Below are 18,191 nucleotides of genomic sequence, written 5' to 3'. Positions count from 1 at the left end.
GCCCAGCCGACACTCTCTTAAATTAACCACCTTGAATAGTAAAGTAAAAAAAAAAGAAAAAAATCACCAGCTCATATTAAAAAGCCACTTATGATCCAGGCACAGTGGCTCACGCCTGTAATCCTAGGACTTTGGGAGGCAGAGACAGGCAGATCACGAGGTCAAGAGATTGAGACCATCCTAGCCAACATGGTGAAACCCCATGTCTACTAAAAATACAAAAATTAGCCAGGCGTAGTGGCGCACACCTGTAGTCTCAGCTACTCGGGAGGCTGAGGCAGGAGAATCGCTTGAACCCAGGAGGTGGAGGCTGCAGTGAGCCAAGATCACGCCACTGCACTCCAGCCTGGTGACAGAGCAAGATTCCGTCTCAAAAAAAAAAAAAAGCCATTCATAATCTGACCTTTACCTCCTTTACCTAAATATGTTCAGCTTCACCTGTCACTCGTTCCACCCTCTTATTTCTCAGCTTTACTGAACTTACATCCATATTTCTCGGAGATGAATGAATTTCCATGCTTTCATGTCTTTTTTCTTCTCACCCAGAATGCTCCCTATTTCCTCCCTGAGTCATGGACTCTATGCCTGCTCATGTGTCAAGACATAGCTCAACTTGCAACTTCACTAAAATTATTAACCTCACGGTGGGTTCTCAGCTAGAGTTAAGCCCTCCCATAGCTCTAAATCTCTAGCACTTAAAAGACAACATTTTAGATAGTTGGTTTTGTATTCATTGTCTTTATTGGAGTGAAAGCTTTCTAAAGAAAAGGAAGATACCTAAATATTTAACAGAAGACACAATGCATAGCATGTATCAATACCGAAGACTAGACTATGCAAGTGGCTCTCCTGGGTGAATTAATAAATACTCAAATAAATACTTGAATGAAGAGAAGAGCCAGGGAGCACCCACGCCAGAATATATGAGAAAAGTATTTGATAAGATCATTTTGCAAGAGTTTATGAGGTATATCCAGGAAACACATATTAAATGCTATTTGACCACAGATTCCATAAAATTATGCAGAAAACAAAAGAATTATAGATCGAGAACTTCTCCAACAGTTTCTGATGTTCTGATGAAGAAATCACTGTCCACAGTCATGAAATAATAAAAAAGAATTCAATATATGACAAATTAAATTATGAAATTAATAAAATCTGAATCAAAAATCCAAGGGATTTTTTATTAATTCTTGACAGAATGAAGTTAATTGGGAAGATCAAAAACAGATGAGCACAATCTCAGTAAAAAATCACAGCAGGTAGTTGTGTGGTAATTGATAATCTTATACTAAAATTCATATAAAAATCCAAAGACTCAGGAATAGCCAAGGCAACCTTGCAGAAGAATAAAGCTACAGGGTTTATATTACCAGTGAGTAAGATCTATTTTAAAGTTTTAGTAATTAAGACATTGTGGTATTTGCACAAGAATAGGTAAATTGATAAATGAGATAGAATAGAGACTAGGCATGGAGGCCCATACCTGTAATCCCAGCACTTTGAGAGGTGGAGGCAGGTGGATCGCTTGAGCCCCAGGAGTTCCAGACCAGCCTGAGAAACATGTCAAGATTCTATCTCTACAAACAAACAAACAAAAAAACACAATTAGCTCAGGCGTGGTGGCATGTGCCTGTAGTCCCAGCTACTCCGGAGGCTGAAGTGGGAGAATCGCTTGAGCCCAGGAGGTTGAGGCTGCAGTGAGCTGTGACTGCACTACTGCACTCCATCCTGGGTGACAGAGTGAGACTCTGTCTCAAGAAAAAAAAAAAAAAAAAAGACTGGTTACAGTCTTCCACATACATGGTTGCCTGATTTGTGACGTACAAAAAAATCATATTTTCTGCCCTTTTTATATGTGTCTTCCTCCATTCAACCGTGTTAGTGAGATTCATCCATATCATCAAATATAGTTTTAAATCATTCATGCTCATTGCTGTGTAATATTCATTCGTACAGTGTGCATCTCTTAGGCAGTGGAGAAAAGACAGTCATCTTAATCAATGGTTCTGGGTCAGCTGGATACCCATATGAAAGGATATATTTGATCCTTCTACCTCACATCATACACAAAAATCAATTGATAGCATTAGGAGATATACCTAATGTAAATGACGAGTTAATGGGTGCAGCACACCAACATGGCACATGTATATATATGTAACAAACCTGCACATTGTGAACATGTACCCTAGAACTTAAACTATAATAAAAAAATCAATTGCAAGTGGATTGTACATCTAAATCTGAAGATAAGAAACATTAAGCTTATATAAGAAAACATGATTATGATATTGGAGAAGACAAAGATTTCTTAAACATGTTACCAAAAATGCAACTGTAAAAGAAAAAAGTAATGTATTAGATTGTATTAAAACATTAATGGTGTCATCAAAGGACACAAAAGAGTGAAAAGGCAACCCAAAGAGTAAAAGATGATATTTACAATATACGTATCTAACAATGAACACAAATCCTAACTATATGAAGACCTCCTAGTAGTCAGTTTTTTTTTTAAAGCAACTCAATAAAAAGAAGGCAAAAAACTTGAAGATACAGTTACATAGATATACAAATGACCAATAAAGCTACAAAAATGTGTTTGGCCTCATGAGTCATCATGAAAATGGAAATTCAAACCTCAATATCACTCACACTAGAATAGCTAAATAAATAAGACAGAAAGTACTAAGTGTGGGTAAGAGTGTAGGCAACTGGACATCTTAAATACTGCTAATGGGATTGTAAATTACTACAACCACTCTGGAAAGCTATCTGTGAGTATCTGCTACAAAGAATATATACACAGTCTGTGACCCAGTAATTCTACTCCCAGGAATAGATTGAACAGAAGTGCATACATATGCTCACCAATGAATTGCATGCATATGTTCACATAAGGTACTAGAACATTCATAGCATCATTATTTGTAGTAGTTCCAAGCTTGGAAACTACCCAAATACAAATCAATAGTAGAATGAATGAATAAATCAAGGCATATTTACACAAAGAAATACTATACAGCAATGGGCATGAACAATTTAAAACTATACTCAACAATATGGATGACTCTCAAAAACATAAAGTTGAATGGAAGAAGACAAATACAAAAGGAGAAGCCATATGGTTCTTATTACATAAAGTCCAACAAAAGGCAAAACCAATCTTGATCAAAGTCAAGACAGTCATCACCCTTGGAGTGGGCAGCAGCTGGAAGAGGTTGATGGTTTGATGGTAGGATGGTGCTTCTGGGGTGCTGATGATGCTCTATTTCCTGATCTGGCTGTTGATTAGACTGACAGTCAGTCTGTGAAAATTTACTGGGCCATTCACTGATGAAATGTGGACTCTTCCTATGTATATTACACTTCAATAAAACATTTAAAACAGTTTTTTAAATTTTTATGTAAGGAAACAAATATTAAAACATATAAAACTACAATAATGTAAAAAGTATGGTGTTGCCACAAGACTAGGAATATAGATCCATGGAACACAATGGAAAACCAAGAAAAATAGCTTTGTTGATATAAGAACTAAGTGTATGATTAAGATGAAATTTGGCATCAGCAAGAAAAAAGGGAATTCACCAACAATAGTGTTAGGACAAATTTAGTAATTTGTTAGAAGGAAAAAAAAAATACCTTCTTTAAACCATATACTAAAAAATGTCCAGGACAGGGGTGGTGGCTCATGCCTGTAATTCCAGCACTTTGGGAGGCTGAGGCAGGTGGATCACTTGAGATCAGGAGTTTGAGACCAGCTTGGGCAACATGGCGAAACCCCATCTCTACTAAAATGCAAAAGAAATTAGCTTGGCATGGCGGCGGGCGCCTGTAATCCCAGCTACTCAGGAGGCTGAGGCAGGAGAATCTTCTGAACCCGGGAGGCGGGGATTGCAGTGAGCCGAGATCGAGCCATTGCACTCCAGCCTGGCGACAGAGCGAGACTCCGTCTCTACAAAAACAAAAACAAAAACCACTACAAAGATAAAGTGTTATAAGTAAAACTAAAATGTAAATTAAAGATTGGAATGAAGGATTACTTATGACAAAAGATTGCTGCACTTTAATCCTAAAGAGCTCTCTTTTTTTTTTCTTTTTGAGACGGACTCTCACTCTTGTTGCCCAGGCTGGAGTACAATGGCGCAAACTCAGCTCACTGCAACCTCCACCTCCCGGTTTCAAGCGATTCTCCTTCCTCAGCCTCTGGAGTAGCTGGGATCACAGGCATGCACCACCACGCCAGGCTAATTTTGTATTTTTAGTAGAGATGGGGTTTCACTCTGCTGGTCAGGCTGGTCTTGAACTCCTGACCTCTGGTGATCTGCCCCCCTCGGCCTCCCAAAGTGCTGGGATTACAGGCCTGAGGCATCATGCTGGGCCAGAAAGAGCTCTTTCTAAACAATATTATTAATATTAATAATAAAATAAATGCTCTTTAAATAAAAATATGTACAAAGTATAAAAGCATACATCCTATCCTGCAAAGTAAGACAAAAAATGTCTAACAAACTCATGAAATTCTTTCATCTCAGTTAGTAAATAAATACTAATAAGGACGGTAATGATATAGTATTTTTCATACATCAATGGTATTTTTTACGATGCCATCCAGTATTGGTGAGGGTGAGATAAAATGATGAGATTGTTGATTAGCACTTTCTTTCTGAAAGATAATTTGGCATATATATATAAAGCCATAAAATATCTATACCAATTGGCCTGATAATTTTACATCTAGAACTTATCTCTAAGGAAATAACTGGAGATACAAAGAATTATGTAAAAAAAGATGCATTGCAGTGCTGCTGATGATAATAAAAAAGAGTCGAAACAAACTGAATGTATGAGAAGAGGAGATGAGTTAAATAGCCATGGGATGGAAAAGTTAAATTTAAAGACAAACAAAAAATGCCAAAGACCATTAGGGTCCAGAAGAGGCCAGCAGAACTTCCCCCAGACCTTTGAGGATTCAGAATCACACCCTCCTTTGCCATTAGGGAGATTTCAGTGGAAAAGTTGGGAGAAGCCCTTCTCAGCATGACGATCTGCCACCCTGAGATTTTAAAACCTGGGGGAGTTGTTTACATGCAGAATGTTCCATTTGCAATGTTTACATGAATATTCAATGTATCAAAGTTACACATTTTAGAAAAAAAAAACAATTATCCTTAAACTTTAAGGTTGACTTGTATTTTTTTCTATTAATAGGCTTAATAAAATAACACAAATAATAAATCATCAGGAGTCATGTTTTAGAAGTCAACTAATGACGTGGGAAAATGGGCTGTGTTAAGGAAAAAAGACAGGACACGATACATGTACAGTATATTTTGATATACACAGACACTCCAAATTGTCTAACGAGTAATGAGATTAATGGGTGACTTTCAATGTTTTATTCTATATGTTTTGGATTATTTGAATCTTGAAAAATGTGTAGCTGTTACTTTTACAAGTGTAAAACAATAAAGCTGTTTTCATTTTGAAAAGAAATTAAGCAGAAATGAGAACAATGTTATAGATCTTGATTTCCATTTTTATTTTATTTTTGGTGATGGAATTCCTTTTTTAAATGCTATGTTACACGAGAACCGAATCTTTGAACAAATAAAAGGAGCTCTGTTGAATGAGATTGACAGATACAGACCCCAACTGCTTTCCCTCTTTCTGCCTTTCACCTGACCTTTATATTCTCCCCTACTCTGGTCCCCAACACCTGAGGCATCTACCAAGAGTCCCAAGGCATCACGGAACGCAATTGTAAAACTCTTATTCTACTAGATGACCATTCATTGGCATAGTAAGCCTTTCATGATATATTCCAATATTCCATAAGTGTTAAAAGTAGATTATAAAAGAATTTTTAGGGTAAGATCCTATGTTTTAAAACTCCACATGTGCTGTATACAATTATATGTGTGTCTGTATACTATATGTGTGTATATAGACACACACATGCACACACATATATATGCATGGGTGTATATATATAGATGTATATATACATCTACATAAACAAAAAACGTTTAAAAAATAGTAAAAAGAAATACACCAAAGTGTAAAGTGTCGTATCAGAGCCATGGCTATATTTTTTTGTATTTTTGTTTTTATATTTATTTTTATATTTTATGAAAACATTTATATTTTATATATGTGGAACACACATATATATGTGTGATATGTGTATATATAGAGATGTATATATTTAATGTATATATACATCTAAACATTTAGGTACTAAAAAGTAGTAAAAAGAAATACACCAAAGTCTAAAATGTTGTTGTATCAGAGCCATGGCTATATTGCTTTTGTAATAAGAAAAAAATGCGTTTTAAGGCTGAGCAGGAGTTGAGAGAATGATTTACTCTTGATGAAGTCTAGTGTGATTTTTCTGCCAATAAGAGATCCAGGTGACATTTGAGAATTATGGGTTTAGGTCTAATTACTTTTTTTTTAGTAGCAGTAGTTTATTCAGGCATATTTTACATGCATCAAAATTCTCAAATCCTAAGTGTAGAGCCGGATGATTTTTGGTACACATATATTCACATGAGTATAATTATTGTTTTGTTGTTCCTCTCTTTAATCTTTATATCTGATTCTGGATGATGCTTTAAAAAAACAGCTTTATTGAGGCATGATGGACTTACAATCAACTGCATATATTTAAAGTGTACAATTTGATCAGTTTTAACATGGAAAGAACAGTCCGTTATTCCTAGGTTTCAATCTTGGATATGGATCTTTCTTGACCTTAGATAAATTATTTAATCTCCTTAAGCCTCACTTTTCTCACCTGTGGCTGATATACCTACCTTGCAGGATTGTTGGGAAGACTAAGTAACGTGTGTGACTCTTCAGTACAGCCCCTGCCATACAACAACCACCCAATAAAATAATGGCTGTTATGGATCTCATCTATTTCCAAACAGGGAACCTAAGATTCAACGAAGTTAGAAACTTGTTTACATTCCCACAGCTGGGCTGAGAAAGCAACTGGCTGCATGACCTGACTCTTCTTTTTTTTTTTTTTTTTTTTTTTTTTTTTTTTTTTTTTTTTTTTTTATTATACTTTAGGGTTTTAGGGTACATGTGCACAATGTGCAGGTTTGTTACATATGTATCCATGTGCCATGTTGATTTCATGCACCCATTAACTCGTCATTTAGCATTAGGTGTATCTCCTACTGCTGTCCCTCCCCCTCCCCCACCCCACAACAGTCCCCGGAGTGTGATGTTCCCCTTCCTGTGTCCATGAGTTCTCATTGTTCAATTCCACCTATGAGAGAGAACATGCGGTGTTTGGTTTTTTGTCCTTGCGATAGTTTACTGAGAATGATGTTTTCCAGTTTCATCCATGTCCTACAAAGGACACAAACTCATCATTTTTTATGGCTGCATAGTATTCCATGGTGTATATGTGCCACATTTTCTTAATCCAGTCTATCGTTGTTGGACATTTGGGTTGGTTCCAACTCTTTGCTATTGTGAATAGTGCTGCAATAAACATACGTGTGCATGTGTCTTTATAGCAGCATGATTTATAGTCCTTTGGGTATATACCCAGTAATGGGATGGCTGGGTCAAATGGTATTTCTAGTTCGAGATCCCTGAGGAATCGCCACACTGACTTCCACAATGGTTGAACTAGTTTACAGTCCCACCAACAGTGTAAAAGTGTTCCTATTTCTCCACATCCTCTCCAGCACCTGTTGTTTCCTGATTTTTTAATGATGGCCATTCTAACTGGTGTGAGATGGTATCTCACTGTGGTTTTGATTTGCATTTCTCTGATGGCCAGTGATGATGAGCATTTCTTCATGTGTTTTCTGGCTGCATAAATGTCTTCTTTTGAGAAGTGTCTGTTCATGTCCTCTGCCCACTTTTTGATGGGGTTGTTTGTTTTTTTCTTGTAAATTTGTTTGAGTTCATTGTAGATTCTGGATATTAGCCCTTTGTCAGATGAGTAGGTTGCAAAAATTTTCTCCCATTCTGTAGGTTGCCTGTTTATTCTGATGATAGTTTCTTTTGCTGTGCAGAAGCTCTTTAGTTTAATGAGATCCCATTTGTCGATTTTGGCTTTTGTTGCCATTGCTTTTGGTGTTTTAGACATGAAGTCCTTGCCCACGCCTATGTCCTGAATGGTATTGCCTAGGTTTTCTTGTAGGATTTTAATGGTTTTAGGTCTAACATATAAGTCTTTAATCCATCTTGAATTAATTTTTGTATAAGATGTAAGGAAGGGATCCAGTTGCAGCTTTCTACATATGGCTAGCCAGTTTTCCCAGCACCATTTATTAAATAGGGAATCCTTTCCCCATTTCTTGTTTTTGTCAGGTTTGTCAAAGATCAGATAGTTGTAGCTATGCGGCATCATTTCTGAGGGCTCTGTTCTTTTCCATTGATCTATGTCTCTGTTGTGGTACCAGTACCATGCTGTTTTGGTTACTGTAGCCTTGTAGTATAGTTTAAAGTCAGGTAGCGTGATGCCTCCAGCTTTGTTCTTTTGGCTTAGGATTGACTTGGCGATGCGGGCTCTTTTTTGGTTCCATATGAACTTTAAAGTGGTTTTTTCCAATTCTATGAAGAAAGTCATTGGTAGCTTGATGGGGATGGCATTGAATCTATAAATTACCTTGGGCAGTATGGCCATTTTCACGATATTGATTCTTCCAACCCATGAGCATGGAATGTTCTTCCATTTGTTTGTATCCTCTTTTATTTCATTGAGCAGTGGTTTGTAGTTCTCCTTGAACAGGTCCTTCACATCCCTTGTAAGTTGGATTCCTAGGTATTTTATTCTCTTTGAAGCAATTGTGAATGGGAGTTCACTCATGATTTGGCTCTCTGTTTGTCTGTTATTGGTGTACAAGAATGCTTGTGATTTTTGTACATTAATTTTGTATCCTGAGACTTCGCTGAAGTTGCTAATCAGCTTAAGGAGATTTTGGGCTGAGACAATGGGGTTTTCTAGATATACAATCATGTCATCTGCAAACAGGGACAATTTGACTTCCTCTTTTCCTAATTGGATACCTTTTATTTCCTTCTCCTGCCTGATTGCTCTGGCCAGAACTTCGAGCACTATGTTGAATAGGAGCGGTGAGAGAGGGCATCCCTGTCTTGTGCCAGTTTTCAGAGGGAATGCTTCCAGTTTTTGCCCATTCAGTATGATATTGGCTGTGGGTTTGTCATAGATAGCTCTTATTATTTTGAGATACGTCCCATCAATACCTAATTTATTGAGAGTTTTTAGCATGAAGGGTTGCTGAATTTTGTCAAAGGCCTTTTCTGCATCTATTGAGATAATCATGTGGTTTTTGTCTTTGGTTCTGTTTATATGCTGGATTACATTTATTGATTTGCGTATGTTGAACCAGCCTTGCATCCCAGGGATGAAGCCCACTTGATCATGGTGGATAAGCTTTTTGATGTGCTGCTGGATTCGGTTTGCCAGTATTTTATTGAGGATTTTTGCATCAATGTTCATCAAGGATATTGGTCTGAAATTCTCTTTTTTTGTTATGTCTCTGCCAGGTTTTGGTATCAGGACGATGCTGGCTTCATAAAATGTGTTAGGGAGGATTCCCTCTTTTTCTATCGATTGGAATAGTTTCAGAAGGAATGGTACCAGTTCCTCCTTGTACCTCTGGTAGAATTCAGCTGTGAATCCATCAGGTCCTGGACTCTTTTTGGTTGGTAAGCTATTGATTATTGCCACAATTTCAGAACCTGTTATTGGTCTATTCAGAGATTCAACTTCTTCCTGGTTTAGTCTTGGGAGGGTGTATTTGTCGAGGAATTTATCCATTTCTTCTAGATTTTCTAGTTTATTTGCATAGAGGTGTTTGTAGTATTCTCTGATGGTAGATTGTATTTCTGTGGGATCGGTGGTGATATCCCCTTTTTCGTTTTTTATTGCATCTATTTGATTCTTCTCTCTTTTCTTCTTTATTAGTCTTGATAGCGGTCCATCAATTTTGTTGATCTTTTCAAAAAACCAGCTCCTGGATTCATTAATTTTTTGAAGGGTTTTTTGTGTCTCTATTTCCTTCAGTTCTGCTCTGATTTTAGTTATTTCTAGCCTTCTGCTAGCTTTTGAATGTGTTTGCTCTTGCTTTTCTAGTTCTTTTAATTGTGATGTTAGGGAGTCAATTTTGGATCTTTCCTGCTTTCTCTTGTGGGCATTTAGTGCTATAAATTTCCCTCTACACACTGCTTTGAATGTGTCCCAGAGATTCTGGTATGTTGTGTCTTTGTTCTCATTGGTTTCAAAGAACGTCTTTATTTCTGCCTTCATTTCATTATGTACCCAATAGTCATTCAGGAGCAGGTTGTTCAGTTTCCATGTAGTTGAGTGGTTTTGAGTGAGTTTCTTAATCTTGAGTTCTAGTTTGATTGCACTGTGGTCTGAGAGACAGTTTGTTATAATTTCTGTTCTTTTACATTTGCTGAGCAGAGCTTTACTTCCAACTATGTGGTCAATTTTGGAATAGGTGTGGTGTGGTGCTGAAAAAAATGTATATTCTGTTGACTTGGGGTGGAGAGTTCTGTAGATGTCTATTAGGTCCACTTTATGTAGAGCTGAGTTCAATTCCTGGATATCCTTGTTAACTTTCTGTCTCGTTGATCTGTCTAATGCTGACAGTGGGGTGTTAAAATCTCCCATTATTATTGTGTGGGAGTTTAAGTCCCTTTGTAGGTCACTCAGGACTTGCTTTATGAATCTGGGTGCTCCTGTGTTGGGTGCATATATATTTAGGATAGTTAGCTCCTCTTGTTGAATTGATCCCTTTACCATTATGTAATGGCCTTCTTTGTCTCTTTTGATCTTTGTTGGTTTAAAGTCTATTTTATCAGAGACTAGGATTGCAACCCCTGCCTTTTTTTGTTTTCCAGTTGCTTGATAGATCTTCCTCCATCCCTTTATTTTGAGTCTATGTGTGTCTCTGCACATGAGATGGGTTTCCTGAATACAGCACACTGATGGGTCCTGACTCCTTATCCAGTTTGCCAGTCTGTCTCTTTTGATTGGAGCATTTAGCCCATTTACATTTAACGTTAATATTGTTATGTGTGAATCTGATCCTGTCATTATGATGTTAGTTGGTTATTTTGCTTGTTAGTTGCTATAGTTTCTTCCTAGTCTCGATGGTCTTTACGATTTGGCATGTTTCTGCAGTGGCTGGTACCGGTTGTTCTTTTCCGTGTTTAGTGCTTCCTTCAGGAGCTCTTTTAGGGCAGGCCTGGTGGTGACAAAATCGCTCAGCGTTTGCTTGTCTGTAAAGTGTTTTATTTCTCCTTCACTTATGAAGCTTAGTTTGGCGGGATAGGAGATTCTGGGTTGAAAATTCTTTTCTTTAAGAATGTTGAATATCGGCCCCCACTCTCTTCTGGCTTGTAGAGTTTCTGCTGAGAGATCAGCTGTTAGTCTGATGGGCTTCCCTTTGTGGGTAACCCGACCTTTCTCTCTGGCTGCCCTTAACATTTTTTCTTTCATTTCAACTTTGGTGAATCTGACAATAATGTGTCTTGGAGTTGCCCTTCTCGAGGAGTATGTTTGTGGCGTTCTCTGTATTTCCTGAATCTGAATGCTGGCCTGCCTTGCTAGATTGGGGAAGTTCTCCTGGATAATATCTTGCAGAGTGTTTTCCAACTTGGTTCCATTCTCCCCGTCATTTTCAGGTACACCAATCAGACGTAGGTTTGGTCTTTTCACATAGTCCCAAATTTCTTGGAGGCTTTGTTCATTTCTTTTTATCCTTTTTTCTCTAAACTTCCCTTCTCTCTTCATTTCATTCATTTCATCTTCCATCAGCGATACCCTTTCTTCCAGTTGATCGCATCTGCTACTGAGGCTTCTGCAATCTTCGCGTAGTTCTCGAAACTTGGCTTTCAGCTCCATCAGCTCCTTGAAGCCCTTCTCTCCATTGGTTATTCTAGTTATCCATTCTTCTAATTTTTTTTCAAAGTTTTTAACTTCTTTGCTGTTGTTTTGAATTTCCTCTCGTAGCTCAGAGTAGTTTGATCGTCTGAAGCCTTCTTCTCTCAACTCATCAAAGTCATCCTCCATCCAGCTTTGTTCCGTTGCTGGTGAAGAACTGCGTTCCTTTGGAGGAGGAGAGGTGCTCTGTTTTTTAGAGTTTCCAGTTTTTTTGGTCTGTTTTTTCCCCATCTTTGTGGTTTTATCTACTTTTTGTCTTTGATGGTGGTGATGTACAGATGGGTTTTTGGTGTGGATGTCCTTTCTGTTTGTTAGTTTTCCTTCTACCAGACAGGACCCTCAGCTGCAGGTCTGTTGGAGTTTACTGGAGGTGCACTCCAGACCCTGTTTGGCTGGGTGTCAGCAGCGGTGGCTGCAGAACAGCGGATTTTCGTGAGACCACAAATTCAGCTGTCTGATAGTTCCTCTGAAAGTTTTGTCTCAGAGAAGTACCGGGTTGAATGAGGTGTCAGTCTGTCCCTACTGGGGGGGTGCCTCCCAGTTAGGCTGCTCAGGGGTGAGGGACCCACTTTAGGAGGCAGTCTGACCGTTCTCAGATCTCCAGCTGCGTGCTGGGAGAACCACTACTCTCTTCAAAGCTGTCAGTCAGACAGGGACATTTAAGTCTGTGGAAGTTCTTGCAGAGTTTTTGTTTGTCTGTGCCCTGCCCCCAGAGGTGGAGCCTACAGAGGCAGGCAGGCCTCCTTGAGCTGTGGTGGGCTCCACCCAGTTCGAGCTTCCTGGCTGCTTTGTTTACCTAAGCAAGCCTGGGCAATGGCGGGCGCCCCTCCCCCAGCCTCACTGCCGCCTCGCAGCTTGATCTCAGACTGCTGTGCTAGCAATTAGCGAGACTCCGTGGGCATAGGACCCTCCGAGCCAGGTGCGGGACACAATCTCCTAGTGTGCCGTTTTCCAGGCCCGTTGGAAAAGCGCAGTATTAGGATGGGACTGACCCGATATTCCAGGTGCCGTCTGCTTCCCCTTTCTTTGACTAGGAAAGGGAACTCCCTGACCCCTTGCGCTTCCCGAGTGAGGCAATGCCTCGCCCTGCTTCGGCTCGCGCACAGTGCGCTTCACCGACTGTCCTGCACCCACTGTTAGGCACTCCCTAGTGAGATGAAACCGGTACCTCAAGCAGAAATGCAGAAATCACCCGTCTTCTGTGTCGCTGGGGCTGGGAGCTGGAGACCGGAGCTGTTCCTATTCGGCCATCTTGGCTCCACCTCTGATTGGTTGCTTTCTGCCGACCTGACTCTTCTTGCTGGAAACTCTTAAAGGTGTCTTCTCCTGAGGGGCTCCCCCAAGCAGTGTAAGAATGGTCTCCTACTGGCCGTGAAACTGGGAGAACAGGTATCTCCTCAGCCCTGTTGCTCCCTCGCCTGTAACTCTGACTTCACAATGAATGATAGCAACCAATCCACCATGTTGCCTCTGGCAAATTGCACAACTCACCAACCTCAGTTTCCTCATCTGTTAAAGGAATAAATTAGATAAATGCTGGCACCTTCTGGAGGCTACTGAGGGATCACATAAGATAACAGTTAAAATCAATTCTTAAAGCTCTGCAATTGTTCAATAGTTAGGTCTTTGAAAGAAAAGAATGTTGGAATTTTGTAGCAGAAAGGACCTTGAGAATCATCTCGTGCTAGATTTCTAGTCCCCCCTAGTGATGTAACAGTAATCATGTTAATTATCAAAATACCTCCCATATGTTAAGAGCCTACTAAGAGCACTGCTAGGCAGTTTTTCAGACATCACTTCATCTATTCTTCACCACAACCAGGCTAGACAATATCAACCACAGGTAGACAATATCAACCACACTTTACAGATAAGAAACCCAAATCCTAGAGTTTAATTGTCCAAAGTTATAAGGTTAAGAATCTTCCTAGTCCACGGCTTGCCTTTCTATAACAGTATATCTCAAATTCTTTCAGAAAAGAAAGAACAAGGAAACACTTCTTAGCTCATCTCATAACTGCAGCAAGACCTTTATAATAAAGCCTGTCAAGAAGACTACAAGCAATGAGAATTATAGACCAATATTACTCATATAGACACAAAAATTCTTGAAAAGTAAAAGCAAATTGAAACCAGCAACATATGAAAAACATATCACAACCAAGTAAGGTTTATCCTAGAAATGTAAGAATGTCTTGACACTTAAAAGTAAATTAATATAATTCTCCACATGAACCAAAAAAGGAGAAAAATCATGTAATGACTATCTCAAAATATGCAGAAAAGATTGATGAATTCAACATTAATCCATGATTGAAAACAAATGTACCGGTAAGTGAAGAACAAAAAATAATGTTCTCAATCTGACAAAAGTCAATAACAATTTTAAAATCTGCAGGTAACAAAGTACATAATAGTAATACAGTAAATACTTTCTATCAAAGACTGGTACCAAAACAGGGTATCTGCTCTAACTACTTCCATAATATAGTGCACTGGCTATCCTAGCCAGCATAATAACACAAGATAAAGAAATAAAAGGTATACAGATTGTACAGGAAGAAAAAAAGCTGTCCTTGCTCATAAATAACATAATCTTTAATGTATAAAATCCTAAAGGAATCTACTTTAAAATACCAGAATTAATAGGGAATTTAGCAAGGATTCAGCATACAAGATCAATATACAAAAATCTATTTTAATTATGTTTACTAGTGACAAAATGAAAAATGATAACAAGGAATATCATTTACAATAGAATCTAAGGGTATAAAATTCTTAAGGATAAATTTTACAAAATATGTACAAGATATCTACACTTAAAACTTTAGGAGAAATTAAAGAAAACATAAATAATGGGAAATCTATAGCATGTTCATGGAATAGAAGCTTAAATATCAATTCCATCAAGATTATTTACCAGTTCAAAGCAATACAGTGAAAATCCCAGCCTAGAAACTGATAAGCTATATAATTCATTTGAAAATGCAAAGGACCTACAATAGTCAAAATAATAATGAAAGAAGAATAAAGTTAGATACTTTCAACCTGATTCAGGGGTTACTATAAAATTACAGAAATAAAGACACAAAGTGGCATGGACATAGTCAAATATATCAATGAAATAGGACAGAATTCAGAAATAGACCCATATATGTATGCTTAGTTGACTCTGTTGAAGGTAATTCAATGAAAAAAGTTAGTCTTTTCAATAAATGGTGCTGGCTCAATGGATATACATTTGAAAACAAAACAAAAGCCTCACATCCTACCTTACACTGTACATCATTAAGTAAAAATTTAAATCACAATTACAGTCATGCATTGAATATACCATAATGGTCCCATAAAATTATAATATTGTATTTTTACTGTACTTTTTAAAGTCTAGATGTGTTTATATACATAAATACTTTCTGCTGTGTTATAACTGCCTACAGTATTCAGCACAGTAACATGCTGCATGGTTTGTAGCCTAGGAGCTAGAGGGTGTAATAGTAGGCTATACCATCTAGGTTTGTGTAAATACACTATGACATTTGAACAATGATGAAATTGCCTAACAATACATTTCTCAGAATGTATTCCTGTCATTAAGTGATACTTGACCATGTAAAGTTTTTAAAAGAAAACACAGGAGAGTATCTTTGCAACCTTAGTTAGACAAATATTTCCTGAAGAAGACATAAAAAACACTAATAAGGAGGGGACAGGAGAGGAGAAGAGGAAAGAAGAAAAGAAAAAAGAAAGAAGAAGGAAAGAAAGAAAGAGAGAAAGAAAGAAGGAAGGAAGGAAAAAAGAAAGAAGGAAAGAAAGAAGAAAGAAAGAAAAAGAAAGAAAGAAAGAAAGAAAGAAAGAAAGAAAGAAAGAGAAAGAAAGAGAGGGAGGGAGGGAGGAAGGAAGGAGAAAGAGAGAGAAAGAAAGAGAGAGAAGAAAGAAAGACAGATAGAAAGAAAGAAAGAAAAAAGAAGGAAAGAAAGAATAGGGGAGGAGAAGGAAGGAAGGAAGGAAGGAAGGAAGGAAGGAAGGGAAGGAAGGAAGGAAGGAGAAAGGGAAAGGCAGAGAAAGTAAAGAAAGGGAGGGAGGGAAAAGAAAAGACAAGAAAAAGAAGTTGCTACATTGGACCTTAACAACACTGAAAACTTCCCTTTGAAGACACTAATATGAAACTGAAAAGACATGCCACACAATGGAGAAAATACATACATCTGACAAATGACTTATATTCAAAATATAAAAGGAATTCTTACAAGTCAATACTAAAGTTGGCAAAATAACTCTAATAGCCACTTCTTTAAAAGACATACAGATGATCAATAAGCACCTGAAAAAATGTTTAGCATTGCTAATCATCAACAAATTGCAAGTCCAAACCATGATGTGATATAACTTCATAAATTAAAATAGCTAAAAGTTAAACAAAGAAAACTAGCAAGTTCTGGTGAGCATGTGGACAATCGGAATTCTTGTAGTGGGTATGTAAATGGCATAATTACTTTGGAAAAATGTTTGTCAGTTTCTTTTTTATATTATTATTATTATACTTTCAGTTTTAGGGTACATGTGCACAATGTGCAGGTTTGTTACATATGTATCCATGTGCCATGTTGGTGTGCTGCACCCATTAACTCGTCATTTAGCATTAGGTAAATCTTCCTAAAGCTGTCCCTCCCCACTCCCCCCACTCCACAACAGTCCCCAGAGTGTGATGTTCCCCTTCCTGTGTCCATGTGTTCTCATTGTTCAATTCCCACCTATGAGTGAGACCATGCGGTGTTCAGTTTTTTGTCCTTGTGATAGTTTACTGAGAATCATGGTTTCCGGTTTCATCCACATCCCTACAAAGGACATAAACTCATCATTTTTTATGACTGCATAGTATTCCATGGTGTATATGTGCCACATTTTCTTAATCCAGTCTATCATTGTTGGACATTTGGGTTGGTTCCAAGTCTTTGCTATTGTGAATAGTGCCACAATAAACACAAGTGTGCATGTGTCTTTATAGCAGCATGATTTATAGTCCTTTGGGTATATACCCAGTAATGGGATGGCTGGGTCAAATGGTATTTCTAGTTCTAGATCCATGAGGAATCGCCACACTGACTTCCACAATGGTTGAACTAGTTTACAGTCCCACCAACAGTGTAAAAGTGTTCCTATTTCTCCACATCCTCTCCAGCACCTGTTGTTTCCTGACTTTTTAATGATCGCCATTCTAACTGGTGTGAGATGGCATCTCATTGTGGTTTCGATTTGCATTTCTCTGATGGCCAGTAATGATGAGCATTTTTGCATGTGTTTTTTGGCCGCATAAATGTCTTCTTTTGAGAAGTGTCTGTTCATATCCTTCACCCACTTTTTGATGGGGTTGTTTGTTTTTTTCTTGTAAATTTGAGTTCATTGTAGATTCTGGATATTAGCCCTTTGTCAGATGAGTAGGTTGTGAAAATTTTCTCCAATTGTGTAGGTTGCCTGTTCACTCTGATGGTAGTTTCTTTTGCTGTGCAGAAGCTCTTTAGTTTAATTAGATCCTATTTGTCAATTTTGGCTTTTGTTGCCATTGCTTTTGGTGTTTTAGACATGAAGTCCTTGCCCATGCCTATGTCCTGAATGACATTGCCTAGGTTTTCTTCTAGGGTTTTTATGGTTCTAGGTCTAACATGTAAGTCTTCAATCCATCTTGAATTAATTTTTGTATAAGGTGTAAGGAAGGGATCCAGTTTCAGCTTTCTACATATGGCTAGCCAGTTTTCCCAGCACCATTTTTTAAATAGAGAATCCTTATCCCATTTCTTGTTTTTTCAGGTTTGTCAAAGATCAGATAGTTGTAGATATGCGGCACTATTTCTGAGGGCTCTGTTCTGTTCCATTGATCTATGTCTCTATTTTGGTACCAGTACCATGCTGTTTTGGTTACTGTAGCCTTGTAGTATAGTTTGAAGTCAGGTAGCGTGATGCCTCCAGCTTTGTTCTTTTGGCTTAGGATTGACTTCATGATGCGGGCTCTTTTTTGGTTCCATATGAACTTTAAAGTGGTTTTTTCCAATTCTGTGAAGAAAGTCATTGGTAGCTTGATGAGGATGGCATTGAATCTATAAATTACCTTGGGCAGTTTGGCCATTTTCACGATATTGATTCTTCCAACCCATGAGCATGGAATGTTATTCCATTTGTTTGTGTCCTCTTTTATTTCATTGAGCAGTGGTTTGTAGTTCTCCTTGAAGAGGTCCTTCAC

The sequence above is a fragment of the Nomascus leucogenys genome, unplaced genomic scaffold (genome assembly GCF_006542625.1).
Source record: "Nomascus leucogenys isolate Asia unplaced genomic scaffold, Asia_NLE_v1 Super-Scaffold_249, whole genome shotgun sequence".
Lineage (NCBI taxonomy): Eukaryota > Metazoa > Chordata > Mammalia > Primates > Hylobatidae > Nomascus > Nomascus leucogenys.
The sequence above is the reverse complement of the archived record's forward strand: the minus strand, read 5'-3'. Positions refer to the sequence as shown.